We start from the raw sequence: 15594 nt of genomic DNA, 5'->3' as shown, positions 1-15594 counted from the left end.
GTATGTATTTGCAGTGCAGAATGAAACATGTGGGATCATACCAGCACTAATGCAACGGATTCTATCAGAACTCCGCAGTTAAGGGTGCTTGGGCGAGAAAAGTAGTCGGATGGGTGACCTCCTGCGAAGTCCTTATATTTCACCCATTTTCTTGGGAGGTCCTCGTGTTGCACCCGTCTTTTTGCAGATGATTCTTTCGACGTTACGCGCGACTTGATTTATGGTCCGTAGGTTTATTCGCAAATGTGAGTCACGGCGCCGTGGCATTTTACTTGATATTAGAACGAGTACGGGAGGTGCAGTGCGCATGCACAAGGAAACAAATGACGGGATGAGGAAGAAAAGAGAAGGAGTGTATGTAATTGAAGCGCAAAATTAAACAAGTGGCATCATACCAGCGCTAATGCACTGGATCCCATCAGAACTCTGCAGTTAAGTGTGCTTGGGAGAGAATAGTACTCGAATGGGTGACCTCTTGGGAAGTCCTCGTATCGCAACAATTTTTTTTAGATGGGTCGTTCGACGTTACGAGCGACTGGAACTATGGTCCGCTTGTTTATACGCAAATGTGAGTCAAGAATCAGGGGCATTTTAATCGATATTAGAATGAGAAGGAGAGGTGCAGTGTGAACGCACAAGGAAACAAATGATGGGAGGGGGGAGGGAAGAAGGAGTGTATGTATTTTCAGCACGAAATTAAACAGGTGCGGTCACACCAGCACAAATGCACCGGATCCCATCAGAACTCCGCAGTTAAGTGTGCTTTGACGAAAGTAGTACAATGATGGGTTACCTCATGGGAAGTTCTCGTGTTGCACCCATTTTCTTTTTTTCAGATGTGCCGTGCGACGTTACGCGCGACTTTAATTATGGTCTGCAGATTTATTCGCAAATGTGAGTCACGACGCAGTGGCATTTTACTTGATATTTGAACGAGAACGAGAGGTGCAGTGCGCACGCACAAGGAAACAAATGACGGGAGGGGGAAGAAAGGAGAAGTAGTTTATGTATTTGCAGCGCAAAATTAAACAGGTGCGATCATACCAGCACTAATGCACCGGATCCCATCAGAACTCCGCAGTTAAGTGTGCTTGGGCGAGAGTCGTACTCGGATGGGTGACCTCCTGGGAAGTACTCGTGTCACACTAATTTTTCTTTTCAGACGGGTTGTTCGACGTTACGCGCGACTGGAACTAGGGTCCACTGGTTTATACGCAAATGTGAGTCAAGAAACATGGGTATTTTAATCGATATTAGAACGAGAAGGAGAGATGCAAAGTGCACGCACAAGGAAACAAATTATGGGAGGGGGATGGAGGGAGAAAAAGTGTACGTATTTGCAGCGCAGAATGAAACATGAGCAATCATACCAGCATCAATGCAACGGATTTTATCAGAACTCCGCAAGTTAAGGGTGCTTGGGCGAGAGTAGCACTAGGATGGGTGACCTCCTGCGAAGTCCTTATATTTCACCCATTTTCTTAGGAAGTCCTCGTGTTGTACCCATTTTGTTGCAGATGATTCTTTCGACATTACGCGCGACTTGAATTATGGTCCTCAGGTTTATTCGCAAATGTGAGTCACGGTGCTGTAGCATTTTACTTGATATTAGAACGAGAACGGGAGCTACAGTGCGCACGGACAAGGAAACAATGACGGGAGGGGGACGAAAGGGGAATGAGTTTATGTATTTGCAGCGCGAAATTAAACAGGTGCAATCATTCCAGCACTAATGCACCGGATCCCATCAGAACTCCGCAGTTAAGTGTGCTTGGGTGAGAGTAGTACTCGGATGGGTGACCTCTTTGGAAGTCCTCGTGTCGCACCAATTTTTTTTCAGACGGGTCGTTCGACGTTACGCGCGACTGGAATTAGGGTCCACTGGTTTATACGCAAATGTGAGTCAAGAAGCAGGGGCATTTTAATCGATATTAGAACGAGAATGAGAGGTGAAGTGTGAACGCACAAGGAAACAAATGACCGGAGGGGGAAGAAAGGAGAAGGAGTGTATGTATTTGAAGCGCAAAATTAAACAAATGGCATCATACCAGCAGTAATGCACCGGATCCCATCAGAACTCTGCAGTTAAGTGTGCTTGGGCGAGAGTAGTACTTGGATGGGTGACCTGCTAGGAAATCCTCGTGTCGCACCAATTTTTTTTTCAAACGGGTCGTTCGACGTTACGCGCGACTGGAACGAGGGTCCGCTGGTTTATACGCAAATGTGAGTCAGGAAGAAGGGTCATTTTAATCGATATTAGAACGAGAAGGAGAGGTGCAGTGTGAACGCACAAGGAAACAATTGATGGGAAGGGGAGGGAAGGAGAAGGAGTGTATGTATTTTCAGCACGAAATGAAACAGGTGCGATCATACCAGCACTAATGCAACGGATTCTATCAGAACTCCGTAGGTAAGGGTGCTTGGGCGAGAGTAGTTCTAGCATGGGTTACCTTCTGCGAAGTCCTTATATTTTACCAATTTTCTTAGGAAGTCCTCGTGTTGCACCCTTTTTTTTACAGATGATTCGTTCGACGTTACGCGCGACTTGAATTATGGTCCTCAGGTTTATTCGCAAATGTGAGTCACGGCGCCGTGGCATTTTACTTGATAGTAGAACGAGAACGGGAGGTGCAGTGCGCACGCACAGGGAAACAAATGACGGGAGGGGGAAGAAAGGGGAATGAGTTTATGTATTTGCAGCGCGAAATTAAACAAGTGCGATCATACCGGCACTAATGCACCGGATCCCATTAGAACTCCGCAGTGAAGTGTGCTTCGGCGAGATTAGTACTCGGATGGGTGACCTCCTGGGAAGTCCTCGTGTTGCACCAATTTTTTTTCAGATGGGTCGTTCGACGTTACGCGCGTCTAGAACTAGGGTCCGCTGGTTTATACGCAAATGTGAGTCAAGAAGCAGGGGCATTTTAATCGATATTAGAATGAGAATGAGAGGTGAAGTGTGAACGCACAAGGAAACAAATGACGGGAGGGGGAAGAAAGGAGATGGAGTGTATGTATTTGCAGCGCGAAATTAAACAAGTTCGATCATACCAGCACTAAAGCCCCGGATCCCTTCAGAACTCCGCAGTTAAGTGTGCTTGGGCGAGAGTAGTACTCGGATGGGTGACAACTTGGGAAGCCCTCGTGTTGCACCTATTTTTTTTCGGATGGGTTGTTCGACGTTACGCGCGAATGGAATTATAAACCGCTGGTTCATTTGCAAAGGTGAGTCACGGTGCCGGGGCATATTACTTGATATTAGAACGAGAAAGAGAGATGCAGAGTGCACGCACAAGGAAACAAATGACGGGAGGGGGGATGGGAGGAGAAAGAGTGTATGTATTTGCAGTGCAGAATGAAACATGATGGATCATACCAGCACTAATGCAACGGATTCTATCAGAACTCCGCAGTTAAGGGTGCTTAGGCGAGAAAAGTACTCGGATGGGTGACCTCTTGCGAAGTCCTTATATTTCACCCATTTTCTTGGGAGGTCCTCGTGTTGCACCCATCTTTTTGCAGATGATTCTTTCGACGTTACGCGCGACTTGATTTACGGTCCTTAGGTTTATTCGCAAATGTGAGTCACGGCATCGTGGCATTTTACTTGATATTAGAATGAGTACGGGAGGTGCAGTGCGCACGCACAAGGAAACAAATGACGGGAGGAGGAAGAAAAGAGAAGGAGTGTATGTATTTGCAGCGCCAAATTAAACATGTGCGATCATACCAGCACTAATGCACCGGATCCCATCAGAACTCTGCAGTGAAGTGTGCTTGGGGGAGATTAGTACTCGGATGGGTGACCACCTGGGAAGTCCTCGTGTCGCACCAATTTTTTTTCAGACGGGTCTTTCGACGTTACGCGCATCTAGAACTAGGGTCCGCTGGTTTATACGCAAATGTGAGTCAAGAAGCAGGGGCATTTTAATCGATATTAGAACGAGAATGAGAGGTGAAGTGTGAACGCACAAGGAAACAAATGACGGGAGGGGGAAGAAAGGAGAAGGTGTGTATGTATTTGCAGCGCGAAATTAAACAGGTGCGATCTTACCAGCACTAAAGCTCCGGATCCCATCAGAACTCCGCAGTTAAGTGTGCTTGGGTGAGCGTAGTACTCGGATGGGTGACGACTTGGGAAGCCCTCGTGTTGCACCTATTTTTTTTGGGATGGGTTGTTCGACGTTACGCGCGAATGGAATTATAAACCGCTGGTTCATTTGCAAAGGTGAGTCACGGTGCCGGGTCATATTACTTGATATTAGAACGAGAAAGAGAGATGCAGAGTGCACGCACAAGGAAACAAATGACGGGAGGGGCGATGGGAGGAGAAAGAGTGTGTGTATTTGCAGTGCAGAATGAAACATGAGGGATCATACCAGCACTAATGCAACGGATTCTTTCAGAACTTCGCAGTTAAGGGTGCTTGGGCGAAAAAAGTACTCGGATGGGTGACCTCCTGCGAAGTCCTTATATTTCACCCATTTTCTTGGGAGGTCCTCGTCTTGCACCCGTCTTTTTGCAGATGATGCTTTCGACGTTATGCGCGACTTGATTTATGGTCCGCAAGTTTATTTGCAAATGTGAGTCACGGCGCCGTGGCATTTTACTTGATATTAGAACGAGTACGGGAGGTGCAGTGCGCACGCACAAGGAAACAAATGACGGGATGAGGAAGAAACGAGAATGAGTGTATGTATTTGAAGCGCAAAATTATACAAGTGGCATCATACCAGCACTACTGCACTGGATCCCATGAGAACTCTGCAGTTAAGTGTGTTTGGGCGAGAGTAGTACTCGGATGGGTGACCTCTTGGGAAGTCCTCGTATCCCAACAATTTTTTTTTTCAGATGGGTCGTTCGACGTTAGGTGCGACTGGAACTATGGTCCGCTGGTTTATACGCAAATGTGAGTCAAGAATCAGGGGCATTTTTATCGATATTAGAACAAGAAGAAGAGGTGCAGTGTGAACGCAAAAGGAAACAAATGATGGGAGGGGGGAGGAAAGAAGGAGTGTATGTATTTTCAGCACGAAAATAAACAGGTGCGGTCACACCAGCACAAATGCACCGGATCCCATCAGAACTCCGCAGTTAAGTGTGCTTTGGCGAAAGCAGTACAATGATGGGTTACCTCCTGGGAAGTTCTCGTGTTGCACCCATTTTCTTTTTTTCAGATGTGCCGTTCGACGTTACGCGCGACTTTAATTATGGTCCGCAGATTTATTCGCAAATGTGAGTCACAGCGCTGTTGTATTTTACTTGATATTTGAACGAGAACGAGAGGTGCAGTGCGCACGCACAAGGAAACAAATGACGGGAGGGGGAAGAAAGGAGAAGGAGTTTATGTATTTGCAGCGCGAAATTAAACGGGTGCGGTCATACCAGCACTAATGCCTCGGATCCCATCAGAACTTCGCAGTTAAGTGTGCTTGGGCGATAGCAGTACTCGGATGGGTGACCTCTTGGGAAGTCCTCGTGTCGCACCAATTTTTTTTTACACGGGTCGTTCGACGTTACGTGCGACTGGAACTATAATCCGCTGGTTTATATGCAAATGTGAGTCAAGAATCTGTGGCATTTTTATCGATATTAGAACGAGAAGGAGAGGTGCAGTGTGAATGCACAAGGAAACAAATGATAGGAGGGGGGGAGGGAAGAAGGAGTGTATGTATTTTCAGCCCGAAATTAAACAGGTGCGCTCACACCAGCACAAATGCACCGGATCCCATCAGAACTTCGCAGTTAAGTGTGCTTTGACGAAAGTAGTACAATGATGGGTTACCTCCTGGGAAGTTCTCATGTTGCACCCATTTTCTTTTTTTCAGATGTGCCGTTCGACGTTACGCGCGACATTAATTATGTTCCGCAGATTTATTCGCAAATGTGAGTCACGGCGCCGTGGCATTTTACTTGATATTTGAACGAGAACGGGAGGTGCAGTGCGCACGCACAAGGAAACAAATGACGAGAGGGGGAAGAAAGGAGGAGTTTATGTACTTGCAGCGCAACATTAAACACCGGATCCCATCAGAACTCCGCAGTTAAGTGTGCTTGGGCGAGAGTAGTACTAAGATGGGTGACCTCCTGGGAAGTTCTCGTGTCGCACTAATTTTTTTTTTCAGACGGGTCGTTCGACGTTACGCGCGACTGGAACTAGGGTCCACTGGTTTATACGCAAATGTGAGTCAAGAAGCAGGGACATTTTAATCGATATTAGAACAAGAAGGAGAGATGCAGAGTGCAAGCACAAGGAAACAAATGACGGGAGGGGGGATGGAGGGAGAAAAAGTGTATGTATTTGCAGCGCAGAATGAAACATGAGCAATCATACCAGCACCAATGCAACGGATTCTATCAGAACTCCGCAAGTTAAGGGTCATTGGGCGAGAGTAGTTCTAGCATGGGTTACCTTCTGCGAAGTCCTTATATTTCACCCATTTTCTTAGGAAGTCCTCGTGTTGCACCCTTTTTTTGCAGATGATTCTTTCGACGATACTCCCGACTTGAATTATGGTCCTCAGGTTTATTCGCTAATGTGAGTCACGGAACCGTAGCATTTTACTTTATATTAGAACGAGCACGGGAGGTGCAGTGCGCACGCACAAGGAGACAAATGACGGGAGGGGGAAGAAAGGAGAAGGAGTTTATGCATTTGCAGTGCAGAATTAAACGGGTGTGATCATACCAGCACTAATGCACCAGATCCTGTCAGAACTCCGCAGTTAAGTGTGCTTGGGCGAGAGTAGTACTCAGATGGGTGACCTCCTGGGAAGTCCTCGTGTCGCACCAATTTTTTTTTAGACGGGTCGTTCGACGTTACGCGCGACTGGAACTAGTGTCCGCTGGTTTATCCGCAAATGTGAGTCAAGAAGCAGAGGCATTTTAATCGATATTAGAACGAGAAGGAGAGGTGCAGTGTGAACGCACAAGGAAACAATTGATGGGAGGGGGAGGGAAAGAGAAGGAGTGTATGTATTTTCAGCACGAAATGAAACAGGTGCGATCATACCAGCACTAATGCAACGGATTCTATCAGAACTCCGTAGGTAAGGGTGCTTGGGCGAGAGTAGTACTAGCATGGGTTACCTCCTGCGAAGTCCTTATATTTCACCCATTTTCTTGTGAAGTTCTCGTGTTGCACCCATTTTTTTGCAGATGATTCTTTCGATGTTACGCGCGACTTGAATTATGGTCCTCAGGTTTTTTCGCAAATGTGATTCACGGCGCTTTAGCATTTTACTTTATATTAGAACGAGAACGGGAGGTGCAGTGCGCACGCACAAGGAAACAAATGACGGGAGGGGGAAGAAAGGGGAATGAGTTTATGTATTTGCAGCGCGAAATTAAACTGGTGCGATCATACCAGCACTAATGCATCGGATCCCATCAGAACTTCGCAGTGAAGTGTGCTTGGGCGAGATTAATACTCGGATGGGTGACCTCCTGGGAAGTCCTTGTGTCGCACAAATTTTTTTTCAGACGGGTCGTTCGACGTTACGCGCGACTGGAACTGGGGTCCGCTGGTTTATACGCAAATGTGAGTCAAGAAGCAGGGTCATTTTAATCAATATTAGAACGAGAATGAGAGGTGAAGTGTGAACGCACAAGGAAACAAATGACGGGAGGGGGAAGAAAGGAGAAGGAGTGTATGTATTTACAGCGAAAAATTAAAAAGATGCGATCATACCAGCACTAAAGCTCCGGATCCCATCAGAACTTCGCAGTTAAGTGTGCTTGGGCGAGGGTAGTACTTGGATGGGTGACCACCTGGGAAGCCCTCGTGTTGCACATATTTTTTTTCGGATGGGTTGTTCGACGTTACGCGCGAATGGAATTATAAACCGCTGGTTCATTTGTAAAGGTGAGTCACGGTGCCGGGGCATATTACTTGATATTTGAACGAGAAGGAGAGATGCAGAGTGTATGCACAAGGAAACAAATGAAGGGAGGGGGGACGGAGGGAGAAAAAGTGTATGTATTTGCAGCGCAGAATGAAACATGAGCAATCATACCAGCACCAATGCAACGGGTTCTATCAGAACTCCGCAAGTTAAGGGTGTTTGGGCGAGAGTAGCACTAGGATGGGTGACCTCCTGCGAAGTCCTTATATTTCACCCATTTTCTTAGGAAGTCCTCGTGTTTCACCCATTGTGTTGCAGATGATTCTTTCGACGATACGCGCGACTTGAATTATGGTCCTCAGGTTTATTCGCAAATGTGAGTCACGGCACCGTAGCATTTTACTTTATATTAGAACGAGCACGGGAGGTGCAGTGCGCACGCACAAGGAAACAAATGACGGGAGGGGGAAGAAAGGAGAAGGAATTTATGTATTTGCAGCGCGAAATTAAACGGGTTCTATCATACCAGCACAAATGCACCGGATCCCATCAGAACTCCGCAGTTAACTGTGCTTGGGCGAGAGTAGTACTCGGATGGGTGACCTCCTGGGAAGTCCTCGTATCGCAACAATTTTTTTTCAGATATGTCGTTCGACTTTACGCGCGACTGGAACTAGGGTCCGCTGGTTTATACGCAAATGTGAGTCAAGAAGCAGGGGCATTTTAATCGATATTAGAACGAGAAGAAGAGGTGCAGTGTGAACGCACAAGGAAACAATCGATGGGAGGGGGAGGGAAGGAGAGAGAGTGTATGTATTTTCAGCACGAAATTAAACAGGTGCGATCATACCAGCACTAATGCAACGGATTCTATCAGAACTCCGCAGTTAAGGGTGCTTGGGCGAGAAAAGTACTCGGATGGGTGACCTCCTGCAAAGTCCTTATATTTCACCCATTTTCTTGGGAGGTCCTCGTGTTGCACCCATCTTTTTGCAGATGATTCTTTCGACGTTACGCGCGACTTGATTTATGGTCCTCAGGTTTATTCGCAAATGTGAGTCACGACGCCGTGGCATTTTACTTGATATGTGAACGAGAACGGGAGGTGCAGTGCGCAAGCACAAGGAAATAAATGACGGGAGAAGGAAGAAAAGAGAAGGAGTGTATGTATTTGAAGCGCAAAATTAAACAAATGGCATCATACCAGCACTAATGCACTAGATCCAATCAGAACTCTGCAGTTAAGTGTGCTTGGGCGAGTGTAGTACTCGGATGGGTGACCTCTTGGGAAGTCCTCGTATCGCAACAATTTTTTTTCAGATGGGTCGTTCGACGTTACGCGCGACTGGAACTATGGTCCGCTGGTTTATACGTAAATGTGAGTCAAGAATGAGGGGAATTTTAATCGATATTAGAACGAGAAGGAGATATGCAGTGTGAACGCACAAGGAAACAAATGATGGGAGGGAGGGAGGGAAGAGGGAGTGTATGTATTTTTAGCACGAAATTAAACAGGCGCGGTCACACCAGCACAAATGCACCGGATCCCATCAGAACTCCGCAGTTAAGTGTGCTTTGGTGAAAGTAGTACAATGATGGGTTACCTCCTGGGAAGTTCTCGTGTTGCACCCATTTTCTTTTTTTCAGATGTGCCGTTCGACGTTACGCGCGACTTTAATTATGGTCCGTAGGTTTATTCGCAAATGTGAGTCACGGCGCCGTGGCATTTTACTTGATATTTGAACGAGAACGAGAGGTGCAGTGCGCACGCACAAGGAAACAAATGACGGGAGGGGGAAGAAAGGGGAATGAGTGTATGTATTTGCAGTGCGAAATTAAACAGGTGCGATCATACCAGCACAAATGCACCGGATCCCATCAGAACTCCGCTGTCAAGTGTGCTTTGTCGAAAGTAATACAATTATGGGTTACATCGTGGGAAGTTCTCGTGTTGCATCCATTTTTTTTTTTTCAGATGTGCCATTCGACGTTACGCGCGACTTTAATTATGGTCCGCAGATTTATTAGCAAATGTGAGTCACGGTGTCGTGGCATTTTATTTGATATTTGAACGAGAACGAGAGGTGCAGTGTGCACGCACAAGGAAACAAATGACGGGAGGGAGAAGAAATGAGAAGGAGTTTATGTATTTGCAGCGCAAAATTAAACATGTGCGATCATACCAGCACTAATGCACCGGATCCCATCAGAACTCCGCAGTTAAGTGTGCTTGGGCGAGAGTAGTACTCGGATGGGTGACCTCTTGGGAAGTCCTCGTGTCGCACTAATTATTTTTTCAGACGGGTCGTTCGACGTTACGCGCGACTGGAACTAGGGTCCGCTGGTTTATACGCAAATGTGAGTCAAGAAGCAGGGGCATTTTAATCGATATTAGAACGAGAAGGAGAGATGCAGAGTGCACGCACAAGGAAACAAATGACGGGAGGGGGGATGGAGGGAGAAAAAGTGTATGTATTTGGAGCGCAGAATGAAACATGAGCGATCATACCAGCACCAATGCAACGGATTCTATCAGAACTCCGCAAGTTAAGGGTGCTTGGGCGAGAGTAGCACTAGGATGGGTGACCTCATGCGAAGTCCTTATATTTCACCAATTTTCCTAGGAAGTTCTCGTGTTCCACCCATTTTTTTGCAGATGATTCTTTCGACGATACGCGCGACTTGAATTATGGTCCTCAGGTTTATTCGCAAATGTGAGTCACGGCACCGTAGCATTTTACTTTATATTAGAAGGAGCACGGGAGGGGCAGTGCGCACGCACAAGGAAACAAATGACGGGAGGGGGAAGAAAGGAGAAGGAGTTTATGTATTTGCAGCGCGGAATTAAACGTGTGCGATCATACCAGCACTAATGCACCGGATTCCGTCAGAACTCCGCAGTTAAGTGTGCTTTGGCGAGAGTAGTACTCGGATTGGTGACCTCCTGGGAAGTCCTCGTGTCGCACCAATTTTTTTTTCAGACGGGTCGTTCGACGTTACGCGCGACTGGAACTAGGGTCCGCTGGTTTATACGCAAATGTGAGTCAAGAAGCAGGGGCATTTTAATCCATATTAGAACGAGAAGGAGAGGTGCAGTGTGAACGCACAAGGAAACAATTGATGGGAGGGGGAAGGAAGGAGAAGGAGTGTATGTATTTTCAGCAAGAAATGAAACAGGTGCGATCATACCAGCACTAATGCAACGAATTCTATCAGAACTCCGTAGGTAAGGGTGCTTGGGCGAGAGTAGTACCAGCATGGGTTACCTCCTGCGAAGTTCTTATATTTCACCCATTTTCTTGTGAAGTCCTCGTGTTGCACCCATTTTTTTGCAGATGATTCTTTCGACGTTACGCGCGACTTGAATTATGGTCCTCAGGTTTATTAGCAAATGTGAGTCACGGCGCCGTGGCATTTTACTTGAAATTAGAACGAGAACGGGAGGTGCAGTGCGCACGCACAAGGAAACAAATGACGGGTGGGGGAAGAAAGGGGAATGAGTTTATGTAATAGAAGCGCAAAATTAAACGGGTGCGATCATACCAGCACTATTGAACCGGATCCCATCAGAACTCTGCAGTTAAGTGTGCTTGGGCGAGATTAGTACTCGGATGCGTGACCTCCTGGGAAGTCCTCGTGTCGCACCAATTTTTTTTCAGACGGGTCGTTCGAAGTTACGCGCGTCTGGAACTAGGGTCCGCTGGTTTATACGCAAATGTGAGTCAATAAGCAGGGGCATTTTAATCGATATTAGAACGAGAATGAGAGGTGAAGTGTTAACGCACAAGGATACAAATGACGGGAGGGGAAAGAAAGGAGAAGGAGTATATGTATTTGCAGCGCGAAACTAAACAGGTGCGATCATACCAGCACTAAAGCCCCGGATCCCATCAGAACTCCGCAGTTAAGTGTGCTTGGGCGAGAGTAGTACTCGGATGGGTGACCACTTGGGAAGCCCTCGTGTTGTACTTATTTTTTTTCGGATTGGTTGTTCGACGTTATGCGCGAATGGAATTATAAACCGCTGGTTCATTTGCAAAGGTGAGTCACGGTGCCGGGGCATATTACTTGATATTAGAACGAGAAAGAGAGATGCAGAGTGCACGCACAAGGAAACAAATGACGGGAGGAGAAAGAGTGTATGTATTTGCAGTGCAGAATGAAACATGAGGGATCATACCAGCACTAATGCAACGGATTCTATCAGAACTCCGCAGTTAAGGGTGCTTGGGTGAGAAAAGAACTCGGATGGGTGACCTCCTGCGAAGTCCTTATATTTCGCCCATTTTCTTGGGAGGTCCTCGTGTCGCACCCATCTTTTTGCAGATGATTCTTTCGACGTTACGCGCGACTTGATTTATGGTCCGCAGGTTTATTCGCAAATGTAAGTCACGGCGTCGTGGCATTTTACTTGATATTAGAACGAGTACGGGAGGTGCAGTGCGCACGCACAAGGAAACAAATGTTGGGAGGAGGAAGAAAATAGAAGGAGTGTATGTATTTGAAGCGCAAAATTAAACAAGTGGCATCATACCAACACTAATGGACTGGATCCCATCAGAACTCTGCAGTTAAGTGTTCTTGGGCTAGTGTAGTACTCGGATGGGTGACCTCTTGGGAAGTCCTCGTATCTCAATAATTTTTTTTCAGATGGGTCGTTCGACGTTACGCGCGACTGGAACTATGGTCCGCTGGTTTATACGCAAATGTGAGTCAAGAATCAGGGGCATTTTAATCGATATTAGAACGAGAATGAGAGGTGCAGTGTGAACGCACAAGGAAACAAATGATGGGAGGGTGGGAGGGAAGAAGGAGTGTATGTATTTTCAGCACAAAATTAAACAGGTGCGGTCACACCAGCACAAATGCACCGGATCCCATCAGAACTCCGCAGTTAAGTGTGCTTTGGCGAAAGCAGTACAATGATGGGTTACCTCCTGGGAAGTTCTCGTGTTGCACCCATTTTCTTTTTTTCAGTTGTGCCGTTCGACCTTATGCGCGACCTTAATTATGGTCCGCAGATTTATTCGCAAATGTGAGTCACGGTGCCGTGGCATTTTACTTGATATTTGAGCGAGAACGAGAGGTGCAGTGCGCACGCACAAGGAAACGAATGACGGGAGGGGGAATAAAGGAGAAGGGGTTTATGTATTTGCAGCGCGAGATTAAACAGGTTCGATCATACCAGCACTAATGCACCGGATCCCATCAGAACTCCGCAGTTAAGTGTGCTTGGGCGAGAGTATTACTCGAATGGGTTATCTCTTGGGAAGTCCTCGTGTCGCACTAATTTTTTTTTCAGATGGGTCGTTCGACGTTACGCGCGACTGGAACAAGGGTCCACTAGTTTATACACAAATGTGAGTCAAGAAGCAGGAGCATTTGAATCGATATTAGAACGAGAAAGAGAGATGCAAAGTGCACGCACAAGGACACAAATGACGGGAGGGGGGATGGAGGTAGAAAAAGTATATGTATTTGCAGCGCAGAATGAAACATGAGCAATCATACCAGCACCAACGCAACGGATTCTATCAGAACTCCGCAAGTTAAAGGTTCTTGGGCGAGAGTAGCACTAGGATGGGTGACTTCCTATGAAGTCCTTATATTTTACCCATTTTCTTAGGGAGTCCTCGTGTTGCACCCATTTTTTTGCAGATGATTCTTTCGACGATACGCGCGACTTGAATTATGGTCCTCAGGTTTATTCGCAAATGTGAGTCACGGCACCGTAGAATTTTACTTGATATTAGAACGAGAACGGGAGGTGCAGTGCGCACGCACAAGGAAACAAATGACGGGAGAAGGGAAGAAAGGGGAATGAGTTTATATATTTGCAGCGCAAAATTAAACAGGTGCGATCACACCAGCACTAATGCACTGGATCCTATCAGAACTCCGCAGTTAAGTGTGCTTGGGCGAGAGTAGTACTCGGATGGGTGACCTCCTGGGAAGTCCTCGTGTCGCACCAATTTTTTTTTAGACGGGTCGTTCGACGTTACGCGTGACTGGAACTACGGTCCACTGGTTTATACGCAAATGTGAGTCAAGAATCAGGGACATTTTAATCAATATTTGAACGAGAAGGAGAGGTGCAGTGTGAACGCACAAGGAAACAAATGATGGGAGGGGGGGAGGGAAGAAGGAGTGTATGTATTTTCAGCACGAAATTAAACAGGTGCGGTCACACCAACACTAATGCACCGGATCCCATCAGAACTCCGCAGTTAAGTGTGCTTTGGCGAAAGTAGTACAATGATGGGTTACCTCCTGGGAAGTTCTCGTGTTGCACCCATTTTTTTTTTCAGATGTGCCGTTCGATGTTACGCGCGACTTTAATTATGGTCCGCAGATTTATTCGCAAATGTGAGTCACGGGGCCGTGGCATTTTACTTTATATTTGAACGAGAACGAGAGGTGCAGTGCGCACGCACAAGGAAACAAATGACGGGAGGGGGAAGAAAGGAGATGGAGTTTTTGTATTTGCAGCGCGAAATTAAACTGGTGCGATCATACCAGCACTAATGCAACGGATTCTATCAGAACTATGTATGTAAGGGTGCTTGGGCGAGAGTAGTACTAGCATGGGTTACCTCCTGCGAAGTCCTTATATTTCACCCATTTTCTTGTGAAGTCCTCGTGTTGCACCCATTTTTTTGTAGATGATTCTTTCGACGTTACGCGCGACTTGAATTATGGTCCTCAGGTTTATTCGCAAATGTGAGTCACGGCGCTGTAGCTATTTACTTGATATTAGAACGAGAACGGGAGGTGCAGTGCGCACGCACAAGGAAACAAATGACGGGAGGGGGAAGAAAGGGGAATGAATTTATGTATTTGCAGCGCGAAATTAAACAGGTGCGATCATACCAGCACTAATGCACCGGATCCCATCAGAACTCCGCAGTGAAGTGTGCTTGGGCGAGATTAGTACTCGGATTGGTGACCTCCTGGGAAGTCCTCGTGTCGCACTAATTTTTTTTCAAACAGGTCGTTCGACGTTACGCGCGTCTGGAACTAGGGTCCGCTGGTTTATACGCAAATGTGAGTCAAGAAGCAGGGACATTTTAATCGATATTAGAAAGAGAATGAGAGGTCAAGTATGAACGCACAAGGAAACAAATGACGGGAGGGAGAAGAAAGGAGAAGGAGTGTATGTATTTGCAGCACGAAATTAAACAGGTGCGATCATACCAGCACTAAAGCTCTGGATCCCATCAGAACTCCGCAGTTTTGTGTGCTTGGGCGAGAGTAGTACTCGGATGGGTCACCACCTGGGAAGCCCTCGTGTTGTACCTGTTTTTCTTTTCGGATGGGTTGTTCGATGTTACACGCGAATGGAATTATAAATCATTGGTTCATTTGCAAAGGTGAGTCACGGTGCCGGGGCATATTACTTGATATTAGAACGAGAAAGAGAGATGCAGAGTGCACGCACAAGGAAACAAATGACGGGAGGGGGGTTGGAAGGAGAAAGAGTGTATGTATTTGCAGTGCAGAATAAAACATGAGGGTTCATACTAGCACTAATGCAACCGATTCTATCAGAACTCCGCAGTTAAGGGTGCTCGGGCGAGAAAAAGTACTCGGATGGGTGACCTCCTGCGAAGTCCTTATATTTCACCCATTTTCTTGGGTGGTCCTCGTGTTGCACCCATCGTTTTGCAGATGATTCTTTCGACGTTACGCGCGACTTGAATTATGGTCCTCAGGTTTATTCGCAAATGTGAGCCACGACACCGTAGTATTT

General features: G+C 46.7%; 3 non-coding genes and 26 pseudogenes across 3 annotated transcripts; all 29 read left to right on the top strand.

Annotated features, from left to right (window-relative positions):
• The first annotated feature begins 382 nt into the window (after nucleotides 1-382).
• On the top strand, nucleotides 383-500 carry LOC148248738 (5S ribosomal RNA; annotated as a pseudogene).
• A 202-nt stretch (nucleotides 501-702) lies between these two features.
• On the top strand, nucleotides 703-821 carry LOC148248737 (5S ribosomal RNA; annotated as a pseudogene).
• A 209-nt stretch (nucleotides 822-1030) lies between these two features.
• On the top strand, nucleotides 1031-1149 carry LOC148248736 (5S ribosomal RNA; annotated as a pseudogene).
• A 561-nt stretch (nucleotides 1150-1710) lies between these two features.
• On the top strand, nucleotides 1711-1829 carry LOC148248735 (5S ribosomal RNA; annotated as a pseudogene).
• A 206-nt stretch (nucleotides 1830-2035) lies between these two features.
• LOC148248734 (5S ribosomal RNA) lies at nucleotides 2036-2155 on the top strand (annotated as a pseudogene).
• A 558-nt stretch (nucleotides 2156-2713) lies between these two features.
• Nucleotides 2714-2832, top strand: LOC148248733 (5S ribosomal RNA; annotated as a pseudogene).
• Nucleotides 2833-3037: 205 nt separating this feature from the next.
• On the top strand, nucleotides 3038-3156 carry LOC148248732 (5S ribosomal RNA; annotated as a pseudogene).
• Nucleotides 3157-3716: 560 nt separating this feature from the next.
• LOC148248731 (5S ribosomal RNA) lies at nucleotides 3717-3835 on the top strand (annotated as a pseudogene).
• Nucleotides 3836-4040: 205 nt separating this feature from the next.
• LOC148248730 (5S ribosomal RNA) lies at nucleotides 4041-4159 on the top strand (annotated as a pseudogene).
• A 560-nt stretch (nucleotides 4160-4719) lies between these two features.
• Nucleotides 4720-4838, top strand: LOC148248729 (5S ribosomal RNA; annotated as a pseudogene).
• Nucleotides 4839-5043: 205 nt separating this feature from the next.
• On the top strand, nucleotides 5044-5162 carry LOC148248728 (5S ribosomal RNA; annotated as a pseudogene).
• Nucleotides 5163-5371: 209 nt separating this feature from the next.
• On the top strand, nucleotides 5372-5490 carry LOC148248727 (5S ribosomal RNA; annotated as a pseudogene).
• Nucleotides 5491-5694: 204 nt separating this feature from the next.
• On the top strand, nucleotides 5695-5813 carry LOC148248726 (5S ribosomal RNA; annotated as a pseudogene).
• Nucleotides 5814-6674: 861 nt separating this feature from the next.
• On the top strand, nucleotides 6675-6793 carry LOC148248725 (5S ribosomal RNA; annotated as a pseudogene).
• A 559-nt stretch (nucleotides 6794-7352) lies between these two features.
• Nucleotides 7353-7471, top strand: LOC148248724 (5S ribosomal RNA; annotated as a pseudogene).
• A 205-nt stretch (nucleotides 7472-7676) lies between these two features.
• On the top strand, nucleotides 7677-7795 carry LOC148248723 (5S ribosomal RNA). The gene has a single exon (XR_015815067.1). It is a non-coding gene; the product is annotated as a 5S ribosomal RNA (ribosomal RNA).
• A 561-nt stretch (nucleotides 7796-8356) lies between these two features.
• On the top strand, nucleotides 8357-8475 carry LOC148248722 (5S ribosomal RNA; annotated as a pseudogene).
• Nucleotides 8476-9035: 560 nt separating this feature from the next.
• Nucleotides 9036-9153, top strand: LOC148248721 (5S ribosomal RNA; annotated as a pseudogene).
• Nucleotides 9154-9357: 204 nt separating this feature from the next.
• On the top strand, nucleotides 9358-9476 carry LOC148248720 (5S ribosomal RNA; annotated as a pseudogene).
• A 537-nt stretch (nucleotides 9477-10013) lies between these two features.
• LOC148248719 (5S ribosomal RNA) lies at nucleotides 10014-10132 on the top strand. Its single transcript, XR_015815862.1, has one exon. It is a non-coding gene; the product is annotated as a 5S ribosomal RNA (ribosomal RNA).
• Nucleotides 10133-10694: 562 nt separating this feature from the next.
• On the top strand, nucleotides 10695-10813 carry LOC148248718 (5S ribosomal RNA; annotated as a pseudogene).
• Nucleotides 10814-11373: 560 nt separating this feature from the next.
• On the top strand, nucleotides 11374-11492 carry LOC148248717 (5S ribosomal RNA; annotated as a pseudogene).
• A 205-nt stretch (nucleotides 11493-11697) lies between these two features.
• LOC148248716 (5S ribosomal RNA) lies at nucleotides 11698-11816 on the top strand. Its single transcript, XR_015814631.1, has one exon. It is a non-coding gene; the product is annotated as a 5S ribosomal RNA (ribosomal RNA).
• An 871-nt stretch (nucleotides 11817-12687) lies between these two features.
• Nucleotides 12688-12806, top strand: LOC148248715 (5S ribosomal RNA; annotated as a pseudogene).
• A 209-nt stretch (nucleotides 12807-13015) lies between these two features.
• LOC148248714 (5S ribosomal RNA) lies at nucleotides 13016-13134 on the top strand (annotated as a pseudogene).
• A 563-nt stretch (nucleotides 13135-13697) lies between these two features.
• LOC148248713 (5S ribosomal RNA) lies at nucleotides 13698-13816 on the top strand (annotated as a pseudogene).
• A 204-nt stretch (nucleotides 13817-14020) lies between these two features.
• Nucleotides 14021-14139, top strand: LOC148248712 (5S ribosomal RNA; annotated as a pseudogene).
• A 561-nt stretch (nucleotides 14140-14700) lies between these two features.
• LOC148248711 (5S ribosomal RNA) lies at nucleotides 14701-14819 on the top strand (annotated as a pseudogene).
• A 205-nt stretch (nucleotides 14820-15024) lies between these two features.
• LOC148248710 (5S ribosomal RNA) lies at nucleotides 15025-15143 on the top strand (annotated as a pseudogene).
• Nucleotides 15144-15594: the final 451 nt, after the last annotated feature.

Source organism: Carica papaya, chromosome 8 (genome assembly GCF_054855325.1).
Source record: "Carica papaya isolate Zhongbai chromosome 8, ASM5485532v1, whole genome shotgun sequence".
In the NCBI taxonomy this organism is placed as follows: domain Eukaryota; kingdom Viridiplantae; phylum Streptophyta; class Magnoliopsida; order Brassicales; family Caricaceae; genus Carica; species Carica papaya.
Note: the sequence above shows the minus strand (reverse complement) of the source record. Positions and strands in the feature narration are given on the sequence as shown.